At 40.4% G+C, this 12,488-nt stretch overlaps 1 protein-coding gene across 2 annotated transcripts in view; it reads right to left on the bottom strand.

Annotated features, from left to right (window-relative positions):
* GREM2 (gremlin 2, DAN family BMP antagonist) overlaps nucleotides 1-12,278 on the bottom strand; it is a 114,719-nt gene extending 102,441 nt beyond the window's left edge. Inside the window, exon 1 of one of the 2 annotated variants that reach the window (XM_062210676.1) lies at nucleotides 11,704-12,278. The gene's annotated coding sequence lies outside the window, so the exon portion shown is untranslated. The remainder of the gene's footprint in view (nucleotides 1-11,703) is intronic. The other variant, XM_062210675.1, reaches the window with a different exon arrangement.
* Nucleotides 12,279-12,488: the final 210 nt, after the last annotated feature.

The raw sequence follows: 12,488 nt of genomic DNA, 5'->3' as shown, positions 1-12,488 counted from the left end.
ATGGCATTTGATTAATGTTCTCCTTTAACCATTCCATGATAAACCAAGTAAAATCAGAAACATTCTTTCTTGCATTTTTCTTAGCATTTTTAAGTATAATTTTTTTCAGCTATTACTTACTTATTTTCTATTTCATTTGAAAGAGAAAGAGAGAGCCAGAAAGATTTTCCATCCACTGGTTCATTCACCTAAGGTTCACAACCATCATTCAGGGCTAGGCCAAAGCCAGGAACTTGGAACTCAATCCAGCTCTCCCACATGGGTAGATGGGACCCTAGTACTTGAGCCAACATATGTTGCCTCCCAGAATGCACATTTGCTGGAAATTATCTTTCATAGTATTTAAAAGAATGGGGCCACTGGTTCTGCAGCTACAGTGACCTCTGCAAGGGTATTCATTCACCAAGAATAATGATTCATGACCATGTAACATATCAAAGACATACAAATGAAAATAAGCATGATCTCCTAAAGATCTTATAATATAACACAGGAAGAAAAAACTGATAAAGAGGATTTCCATACAGCATCGAACTATAAATGGGAACTCCATACACAGTCTCTGACACTCCAGATCTATGGTATGTGTCACTAGCCATACCTGTTTATCAATTGTAAGTTTGAGCCATTCATTTCACTCATCAGATAAGTAACTAAAAACATCCAATTACAAATACAAATAGGTGACATGAGATAAGCCCTCAGGAACTCTATGCTGCTTAAAAAAAACCCTACAATGCAAATTCAAGTAGAGTAAAGAAATGCATTTTTCTCTTCCCTTTATGCATATACAGCCTCAGTGTTGTGTGGTACCAACAAGACCCAACTCAATAGTTGATGCCTGACTCCTTTTGATTAAATCCTGTCCATCCTCTCTAGCACAAACTCTATGGAGGCCCATTCAATTTGGAAGCAACGTTAAGTCTTTGGAAGGTCACATCTAATGATCCACATTTACTGCCCTGTTAGGTGGGATTTGCTTATACATTTGCTCCCCCGTGGTTCCCTTTTGAGTCAGATGAAGCCTAAGGACTACATTCAGAAAAACGTTTTTAAATTCAGAAAGTATATAATATTAGGAATAAATGCAGCTGTTCCTTGATTCACAGTGGGGTTATGTCTAGATGAGGTAAAAACAATTTGAAAAAAATCATGATATAAAAATGTATTTAATACACTTAACCTACTGCACATCCTAGCTTAGCAACACAGTGTACCATAAAGTGTCAGGAGTTTCCTCTAGTGATCCTGTGGCTGGCTGGCAACTGTGGCCTGCTGCTGCTGCCCAGTATCATAGCACAATATATGACTCCATAGGGCTATTCCAGAAAAAGATAAAAAATCACAGTTTAAAGTTCAAAGTATGGTTTCTACTGGTTGTATATCATTTTTGCATCAATATCAAGTTAAAAATAGTTAAATAAATAATAATAATAATAAATAAATAATAATAAATAAATTGGGAACCATCTGTATACATGTAAAACACAAGTATGAAATTGAATTATGAGGCCAGTATTGTGGTATAGAGGGTAAAGCCACTGCTGCAGTGCCAGCATCCCATATGGGTGCTGGTTCAAGTCCTGGCTGCTCCACTTCCAATCCAGCTCTTTGCTATGGCCTGGGAAAGCAGTAGAAGATGGCCCAAGTGTTTGAGCCCCTGTACCCACGTGAGAGACCCAGAAGAAGGTCCTGTCCAGTATGGCTTCATCTGTTGCGGCCATCTGGGGAGTGAACCAGCAGATGGAAGACTTCTCTCTCTCTCTCTCCCTCTCTCTGCCTCTGCCTCTCTGTAATTCTGCCTTTCAAACAAATAAATAAATATTTTTGAAAAAAGAAATTGAATTATGTGGGCTTCCTTATAATGCACTGAATAAGACTTGGAAGCAGGTGTGATAGCTCTCACAACTTTGCAGTAGTGCTAAGTGTACTTGTGAGATCTCTGTATCAACTCTAATGTGACATGAAAGGACCTCTGATTTCTTGATTTTTCTTGGTAACAAAACCATGTTTCTGCTAATACTCTTGTGGTTTCTTACTCGTGTTCACAACTAAAGGGAATATGCCTTTCCACCTACAGGTTAGTGGAAATCAAGATGTACTTTTTTTCCATCCAAGGTCATTGATTCCCCTATATTTCCATTGACTTCTGAAATAAAGAACACTTATTATAGATATGTTTAAAAATCTGTCCTTTGAAAACCAAAAAGAGCAAATTTTATTCCTCTGTTGTAACATCTGAATTATCTTCCAATGCAAAGAACAACATAGAATTTATAGAATGTTTAGAAACCATATCACTTTCCTCTGCATAACTAAGGATTTGTTCATTTCCAAACTAAAGTACAAGCTGGGAAAGTTGGTGTGCAATCCAGAGGGCTAGGACTGGCCTACCTAATCCGAGGTGAATGAAGGAGGAAACTTAAAGCAGCAGCTGCCATCCTCTGGTAACGAAGACAGTTTCTTTTACTTGGGGGAAGAAATCCATCAGAACAGTTTAGTATTTTAAAGTCTTATCAATATGGCTTTTTAAAGAGAAATAATTTTAAGGATATATTGTTTTTGTATTGAAAAACAATCATTTTAAGTAGTTGGAGATATGTAACACAAGGGATAAACAATCCAAAGCAAAAAGGAAAAAAATATTTTTCATGACAAATGATCGAATTTGTCATTAATTTAACCTATGCTACATGCATCAATGTAAAGCTATTTGAAGACTGTGTCTTTCAGCAGATAACAGCAATCTCTGAGCCTAGCTCTAGATTACCTTTAGCTGGACCTCAAAATTCAGATCAGACTTAGATCATTATGCACCAACTCTGTGCCAGGAAATAAAAAGAGGGACAATAAATAGACTCTGTCTTCAAGAGAGTTTGAAATTTAGTGGAAGTAAACATATTACAAAAACAACTATATAAGGAAAACTAAAACCTCACTATACTGGAGATAGGGACATAGCCTGAAATGACATAAAGAAAAGACTTAATTATTACTATATTGTCAAGTGGCTTTGTTAGGAAGCAAAAATAATTATATATTATTTATTTATTATTCTATAAAGATTTATTTATTTGAAGTCAGAGTTACAGTAGGAGGGGAAGAGACAGAGAAATCTTCTACCAGCTGGTTCACTTCCTAAGTGGCCACAATTGCCAGGGCTGGGCGAGGCCAAAGCCAGGAGCCAGGAGCTTCGTGTGGGTGCAGGGGCCCAAACACTTGGGCCATCCTCCACTGCTTTCCTCAGGCTACTAGCAGGGAGCTGAATAGGAAGTGGGCCAGTGCAGGCACGAATCAGTGTTCATATGGGATTCCAGCTTCACGGGGGGAGGTTTTTCCCGCTATGCCACATCACCTGCCCAGATTTTTAAAACATTCTGGATTATAATATCCAGCAAACACCATTACATTTAGTAGTTATTCTTAGTCTTCCCCACTGGTATTGAATTCTTTAAGCTTTCCTGTCTGCCTCCCTGTTATACCTTATAACCTTGCACAGTGCTTATAAAACAATTAGATGAAGTCACAACATGCTAGGATAAGTGTGGAGGAGTTAGTTTTAAAAGCCAGTTCTGCAGCTTGCTTGGGGTATGACTTTTAGAAAGCTCTTAATTTGAGGCTGGTGCTGTGGTGCAGCCAGTTAAAGCCATGGCCTACAGCACCGGCATCCCATATGCGCACTGTTCCAGTCCAGGCTACTCCACTTCCAATCCAGCTCCCTGCTAATGCACCTAGGAAAGCAGTGGAGGATGGCCCAAGTGTTTGGGCCCCTGCACCCATATGGGAGACGGTATGGAAGAAGCTCCTAGCTCCAGGATTCCGACTGGTCCAGCCTTGATCACTGTGACCGTTTGAGGAATGAACCAGTAACGGAAGATCTCTTTCTGTTTCTCCTTCTCTCTTGCTCTGTAACTCTACCTCTCAAATAGATAAATAAATATTTTTTAAAAAGAAGAAAAGAAAGCTCTCAATTTTAGTAATCTCATCTGTAAAATGGGAAGATAATATTAGTTAGGATTTTTGTAAAGATTAGATGATACTTATGAAATATTTAACAGTCATCCTTTAATGGACATCAGCTATTTTCACAAAACAGTATACAACTGATGTAGCTAGAATGAAGACTCACTTCCAACCTCTCATTGCAGAGAGTGGGACTTGACAGAGTATTGTTTTCTGATAGTGTGGGAAACATGAAAACACATGTAAACCCAAGTTGCAAGAGTTCTTTAGGTAAAAGCTTCTTCATAATAACCATTTAAGTCTTTTTAAAAAAAAAATTATTTATTTGAAAGACAGAGTTACAGAGAGGCAGAGGTGGGAGGGGGCGCGGAAGGCCTTCCATCTGCTGGTTCACTCCCCAAATGGCTGTAATGACTGGAGCTGAGCCAATCTGAAGCCAGGAGCCAGACGCTTCTTCTGTGTCTCCCACGTGGGTGCAGAGGCCCAAGGACTTGGGCCATCTTCTACTGCTTTCCCAGGCCTTAGCAGAGAGCTGGATCAGAAGTTGAGCAGCTGGGATTCAAACGGACCCCCATATGGGATGCCAACATTGCAGGCAGCAGCTTTACCTGCTAAACCACAGCACTGCCTCCACCCGCATGTAACTCTTTAAGTTAAAAAAAAAAGGCCAAAAACCACTTGATTTTCTGAAACAAAGTGCTGTCCCTTTTCTCCCTCCTCTGAGTTCATGGATATGAGATGCCTTAAGTGTATTTTTCATATTATTTGTCAAATTGGAGTCTTGAATATATATCTGAAGGTACACATTTCTATATCACTACAAAATTTTCATAAGGAACCGTGGAGGTGGTATCTGCAGGCAGAAGGTGTGACTCCTCAGACATCAAGTATGTCCTTACCAGAGAAGTTAAAAGTGAACAATTCTTTTTTCTTTAAAGATTTATTTATTTATTTGAAAGTCAGAGTCACACAAAGAGAGGAGAGGCAGAGAGAGAGAAAGAGAGAGGTCTTCCATCCAATGGTTCACTCCCCAGATGGCCACAACGGCCGGAGCTGTGCCAATCTGAAGCCAGGAGCCAGGATCCTCCTCCTGGTCTCCCACATGGGTGCAGGGGCCCAAGGACTTGGGCCATCTTCCACTGCTTTCCCGCACCATAGCAGAGAGCTGGACAGGAAGTGGAGCAGCCAGGTCTTGAACTGGCGGCCATATGGAATGCCATGCCGGCGCTTCAGGCCAGGGCGTTAACCCACTGCACCACAGTGCTGGCCCCAAAAGTGAACATTTCTTTCTTTTTCAAGGAGTAGGCCAGAGGAGGACTGTTTCATCTATTCATAGTCTTTCAGATTGACAATCAATATCTGATCAAATGCAATTCTATGAATATGAATCTAAATCAATTTTCAATCAATATTGAAAGCATTATTATGTACGTAATTTCAATCTTCTTAGGCTAGGCTAATACTGTAGAAAGATATTTGCTGTTACTGCTTTTTCAAATATGAAAAACTGCAATTATGGGAATTAAAAGCCAAGATATATGTAAACTATGGGATAAGGATTATGTTTGTAATAACTACAATAATATACCATCATTATACAGAGAAGACGATCAATAGATATCTGTTGAATGCATACTGTATGCATGACTGAATGGTTAAATTTTCTTTTTTTTTTTTTTTTTTGACAGGCAGAGTGGACAGTGAGAGAGAGAGACAGAGAGAAAGGTCTTCCTTTTTGCCGTTGGTTCACCCTCCAATGGCCGCTGCGGCCAGCGCACCGCGCTGATCTGATGGCAGGAGCCAGGTGCTTCTCCTGGTCTCCCATGGGGTGCAGGGCCCAAGCACTTGGGCCATCCTCCACTGCACTCCCTGGCCACAGCAGAGAGCTGGCCTGGAAGAGGGGCAACCGGGACAGGATCGGTGCCCCGACCGGGACTAGAACCCGGTGTGCCGGCGCCGCAAGGCGGAGGATTAGCCTAGTGAGCCATGGCGCCGGCAAATTTTCAGGTATCAAATGTATGGTAATAACAAACTCTCTTCATCAATAAAACTTGCAGAAGATAAACTGAGAATTTTTGTGCAGATTGTATTAGATAATATCTGTCAATGTATCTACTGTAATCTGACAAGTTAAACATTCAAAAAATAGATGAATATGAATTTTTTTTTGACAGGCAGAATTAGACAGTGAGAGAGAGAGAGAGAGAGAGAGAGAGAGAGAAAGGTCTTCCTTTTCCGTTGATTCACCCCCACAATGGCCGCTATGGCTGGCGCGCTGTGGCTGGTGCGCTGTGCTGATCTAAAGCCAGGAGCCAGGCGCCTCCTCCTGGTCTCCCATGTGGGTACAGGGCCCAAGCACCTGGGTCATCCTCCATTGCCTTCCCAGGCGACAACAGAGAGCTGGACTGGAAGAGGAGCAACTGGGACAGAATCTGGCGCCCCAACCGGGACTAGAACTGGGGTGCCAACACTGCAGGCAGAGGATTAGCCAAGACAGCCGTGGCACCGGCCCAGATGAATCTGAATTTTTAAAATGATTAATAAGAGAAAATTAAAAATTACTTGGAAATGTGATGAAATTTAGATGCTCAGAAATAAAAAAACATCTGGTAGGAAAATCTCATTATATATATTATATATATAATATAATTATAATATATAATATATAATACATATTATTATATATTATATATATTATATAGAATTGTTGTGCTTCTTAAACCTGTAAGTATGATGCCACACATCTATCAACTTTAACAAAATGCTACTACCATAACTAGAAAATATAATGCATTATCCAGCATTCAGGTTGTAATTGCATAAAAGCAGAGAGAGGTGGCTAGTTTTCCATAGATAAGATTGGCTCTACAGTTGTAGAGCCAGGTTGAATAATATTGTTAATGCAGACAATGTTTGTACTAGACAAAGTCAACTTAGCATTTCATATGAGCAAGTCAAGTGCTCATTCTGCTCAGTGTGTGCTCTTTCTTCCCTCTCTCACTGTTTAAATAAGTTATAGGAGAGGAGGATTTAGCTTGCAATTGCTACCAATCCACAACATGAAAGTCATGCTTGGGAATAGTTGTGTTCCTGGCCTCGTGTCCTTCAAAAGTTGTCCTTCAAAAAACTTTACCATAAGCCATGTGTTTCCTTTGTTTCTAATTCCTATATATTTGTAATTTAGACATGGTTTCTCCGCAAAACATTTGTTCAATTCTGTCTTCTTATGAGGGTTATTGTATCTGCCAGAATACTATGATTTGACTTACCCTGTTTGATCTCTCAATCAGTGCCTTCAAAGAGATTCCCCTTTCAGCCATAGGCTACTTTGTTTAAACGGGAAGTAATCTAGAAAAGGGAGACCCAGGGTTTCTCTGACCACCTGAAAAGAGGAAGTGCTACACTAAAACCTAAAACTCATCCGTGGAAAATCTTGGTCTTAGACTTCAGATGATACATCTGCACCCACCCACCCTACCCTGTAGGACTTATTTCTTCCTCTTTTATTTGCGAATACCCGACAATTACAACATTGTGCTTGGTTCCATGATGACCCTGGATGAATCTCTCAGGTTCTTCCAAGTTTGGCTAACATCAGGGCACCACACTGTTCCAGACAGTTCATGGGAGTACAGCAGAGGCTAATCAGACTGAAAATGGAGGAGATACACGGTGACCTCCCTTTCCTCCCAGGCACCACAGAATCTTGACTTTGTCCTTGAAAAAATGATTTGCTTTGATTCAAGGCCACCACAGCTACCAGCAGCAGGGCGTGATATCAGAAAGAAGTAGCGATAGGAGCTTTCAAAGCACACAACTGCTGAGCCCTTGGTGGGCAACCCCTGCCTCATAAACCCCCAAATCCCACTTACTGACAAAGACCAATGGACTTCCCTCACCCAGTGAGTCCACCCCAAACCCCATGTCCCTTCCCTTTCTCCTCTCTCAGGAGTAAGCTCAGTTCTCAGCCACCCCAGAATTATTTCATTCTGGGCCTTTCAGGTGTTGTTTTAAAAGCCCTTCTCTTTCTCCCAGGACACTCATATTTAATACTGAGGTTGGCATAGCAGTCAAAACAAAGACAGCAGAGACCAGGGTGCTGCTGAAACTAACATCTCCGACTTGCAAAATCACAGTTACCCATTCAGAAGTCATTACTACCAGTCCAAGGACACCTGGTTTGACTGATTATTTCTTGCTTCTATGCACATTCATAATTAACATATTTAATATGACTTTGTGCACATTCATAGTTTACATATTCAATATGATTTTTCTCTAAAGGTAGCAGCAATACGAGGAAAGAGTCTATGAACCACTGGTTTTTAAAATGTTAGAGTAAGATGTAATAGATTTAACCATCTCTGAGCTTCTAAGAGGTAGATGCATAAGTCTTTGTTTGTTTGTTTTGTTTTTAAACAATTGTCTTACACTCTGGATTCCATAAACAGGAGCTATTCCAGCCCTTTCCTTTTAAAACCAAATTTGTTGGAATTCTGAAGGTTCTACTGATTGTTAGTGTACGAAATGTAGCTCTGTTTCCCTGAATTTGCCTTGGAGAGATGCTAGGTCTACTGAAAAGCATCTCATCAACACTTCCTCTGGACAATCAACTCAAGAAACCTCATTCTTTCTTTTTCCTCTTTCCCCTGATTCTGTTTGCTTTCTCTCATCTGTCTCCCAATAGAGATCAGATCAAAGAGTGAAGCTAATTAAAATAAAGGCAAATTAAGTTCTCTGTTAAATATGTTGCTGTTTCCTTTATTTTGCCAGGCAGCACCAAACAGACCCTTCTGGAATGAATATCTTATTAGGACTCTAGAGTCTGTCTTGTCAAAGGAGGAGGTACATGAAGTGGAAAGACTTTTTTTTTCCCAGTCATTTGGACATTAGAGTTGCTTCATGATCAAGAGGAGGCATCACTTTTTATAGTCTGCATGCTGCCCTCTCCTGGCCTATGTACAGGTGTGTCCCAGGATATCAACTATATTCATTTTAAGCCCACATTTGAGTATAATATTCCTGTAACATGTGAGATCTTGTTTTCAATACTTGGGACAGCTCATTTAAGGAAACAACTTTATTATTCCTTTAGCTCTCAGATTTATATTTAAAGATGCCAATTATTCTACCATCTCACTTTACACCTTTGTTGATTCAACTCCCTCATTCTCCTCTTCTTGACTCCCACATGGCTCTGGGACTGTGCTTTGCAAACCAGTGCTCCCTCAAGGGTTGGCTTTTATCAATATTCTGGCCATCAAAGACATCTTCCCAGTATTAAGTAGTGCCAATGGGAAACAAAGTGTTCAGATGAAGGGTCTAAGGACCATAGTTTAGCCTGATATATGATCATAATTAATTCTACACATTATTAGGTCAACATATGCAATCACAGAAACAAGGGAACTCTGTGGTAGGAAGATAAGCAGTCAATCAGTGAAGTAGATGGCACCATAGGTCTAATTTATAATTACACCTTTTCTCCTTCAAAACATTTGTTATTGGTCCTTTGTGGGACTTGTTTTAATTCCAATGCTGAATATATATATTTTTTTCTTGGATGAAGTGATTCACTACTTTTATCCTAAATACTTAAAGGACCCTGTTACTTTGAAGATTCCTACAACCTGGCACAGCTGCTGTAACAATACTGGAGCACAAGTGTGGCTGCCTGGGCCTCTGTGGTCTCTCAGTGTTTGTCCTTGACCTAGGCAGACCAGTCCTCCCCATATCAGTAGGAACTTGGGCCCAGTCTCAGAGTCTTACATCATTTCTTTGCATTAGAAGAAGAGGGCTAAGGAAGAAGTGTTTATTTTAAAGAGTGTTAAAGGCATGTACCTTGTTTAAACTTTACCAAACTTATAGCTTGAGGGCATCTAAAACTCTGGCTGGTTATACTGAGACTTGTAGGGAATGAACTTTTCATTGTTTCCCTCAAGGAAGAATGAAAACATCAAACAATGAATAATCAAAGCATTGCTTATGTTTATCTTTGAAAAGTCATCATTGTCTCATAGTCTACATGAAATGAATATCTTCCATCTCACACTCATTTTGTCATTACCAGTATGTCCAACATTGCTTTAGCATTTGAATAGTCAGAGAAAAATTAGTCTCAAACTATTTTAAATATTATATTTATCGAAGATTGACAGATGCTCATAATAATACAAGACTATCCTTTTAACTGCTAATAGAATTTAGTCAGATCAATTAATTTGTTTATATTTGAATAACTATCTTGTGTTTCTGATGTAAAAAGAAAAAAAAGAGTTACCAATAAAATCAAAATGTTCTCTCCTAAGTACACTGTTTACTTGCCATGTCTATTTGACAGAAAAAAAAAAAGCCTGCTAAATCATTTACAACAGTAGGCAAAAATATGAAGTTTTCGTGACTCCGAGGTAGAGTTAAGCAGGCATTTCCCATAATGATGAAAAAACACATTTACTTGATTTTTTTAAAAAGTAAATATAAATTCTCACTGTGATATGCAAAACTAGTACTTTTCTTTTAATCTCCTTATCTCCCTTAGTCAGGCAAATGTCTTCGAATAAGGACTGCCCTGAAAAATCATGCAGCACTAAATGTTGAGTTGATTGATAATTATCAGTGGGTAGTTTAGACATGATCTATGGAGTCCCAGTGAGAGGAGTGATAGATAGACTTCAGATAACATATTTGATTGCTCCTGCACCTGCTGCAGTGCCATTCTCCTGTGAAACTAGATTCCTGTTCTATGTATTTAGAAATTGCAGAAAAAGTACTTTTTGCAGGGATTCATTTGAATACCAGTACTTGAAGATTATCCCCAAAAGATCTACCTTCTTTCAGTCTCCTCTGGCTTTTCCAGGGGAAAGCCCAAACTCATTAAGCAATGTTAATTTAATCATAAGTAATCAACAGGGGGGGAAATGTTATATAATCATTTTCAAACTTCTGAATCAGACCTGGTAGAATTCCAGGAAACAGATTTTCTTTTTCTTTTTACAAAACTTATATTTCAAAATAAAAGTAGTAAAGAAAGGAATAGACAGAAGTCTGCCAGTTTTAGGATCAAGTAAAATCAATTAAAATAGACATTTCCTTACAAATATCATATTTACTACATGATTCCATCCATGATTATTTAATGTAGTAATATATGGAACCATAGAACCATCCCACCTGGGAGTATGGAATGCAACACTTTGTAAACTCATAAAACAAGGTAAAAATAAATCAAGTACACAGTAGATTCACTGACAATCATAGTTAAAAGCAAATACCTCCTCTGTTCTCCTTCAACGATAGCACCTTGCCCAAGTGCTTCAAAAACCAAAAGCATGCCCTAGTCGGCTGCGGTTCCTACAGGGAATCTATTAACCTGATAGACAACGTTCAGAGGCTGCTTTCTAACAATCTGATGACGTTCCACTCAGTATAGGTCATCAACATAATGGAGGTCATCAAGAGGTATTTATATGTTGGATGACACCACGCAGGTACTGATGTTCAATGAGATCACCGTCAAGTTTGAAGGTCCCCGCTATACACCTACGCATAACTCAATAGGTGAATAAACCTGTGGCCCCAAATCACACGCAAACAGCTTTAAAGAGCTAGCATGAAACAGGCAAAACCTTGATTCAGGGCTTTCTGTTCTGACGAGCCCTGGAACGATTCATTCTAAGTGCCTTGCAAAGGTAGCAATCAGAAACCGTGTCTGTGCCTGCTTAGTCCTGACACCCCGCGTACCTGCAATGACGTGATGGAAGTCTCCTCCTCGGGTGCCTTTTTCTTTCTCGCCCCTTCCCTCTCCTTTCTCTGGGGTTACACAGTCCGCAGCGGGGTCTAAGTTTGATCTCCCGCCGCCGCCTTCAGCTCGACCGCAGCCGGACTCCAGCAGACGCCCATAAGAGAGGCGCGCCGGCCAAGGGTGCAGGAGAGGCGAGAGCGCGCCCCGCGCCGCGCGGTCCCAGCCCGGCTCTGCCTGTAGATGGGAAAGGAGCCGGAGACTTCGCTCTGACTCCTCTCGGCGCTGCATGGGGATATTATCACAGTCTGGGATTTCTATTGGCTCTGCACACCAAACAAATCACACCAGCCACCCCCCCCCCCTTCTCTGTTTCACTCAGCGCTTGTTTCTCATCTAACCCACAAACATTGCAGCCACACACACTTCAGTCGCTTGCAATGTTTCTCTTTTCCTCCTTCCAGTCTGGGGATTTACAACCTTGTGGTCAGCTTTAGCATTTTTTTTTTTCAGACTTCCAATCCAAGCCTTCTTGTTTTTGCAAAGAAATTCTTCATCCCCTAAACCCACAAAAACCACTCATTCCCTTCAGATCTTCTTCCCCCTTTTGTTGATGGGTTTGCAATGTGAAGAATGTGGAAAGCCCGTGTGTAATACATACGACATTCATGCGCGCGCGCCCACACATGGGGGCGCGCTCTCGCACACACAAATACACACACACACAATCAGGGCTCCTTTTGTTTTGAGTAACTGAGGCCAGTGAAATTAAAAGCAAGCTGAGCCT

The sequence above is a fragment of the Lepus europaeus genome, chromosome 14 (genome assembly GCF_033115175.1).
Source record: "Lepus europaeus isolate LE1 chromosome 14, mLepTim1.pri, whole genome shotgun sequence".
Taxonomy (NCBI): domain Eukaryota; kingdom Metazoa; phylum Chordata; class Mammalia; order Lagomorpha; family Leporidae; genus Lepus; species Lepus europaeus.
Note: the sequence above shows the minus strand (reverse complement) of the source record. Positions and strands in the feature narration are given on the sequence as shown.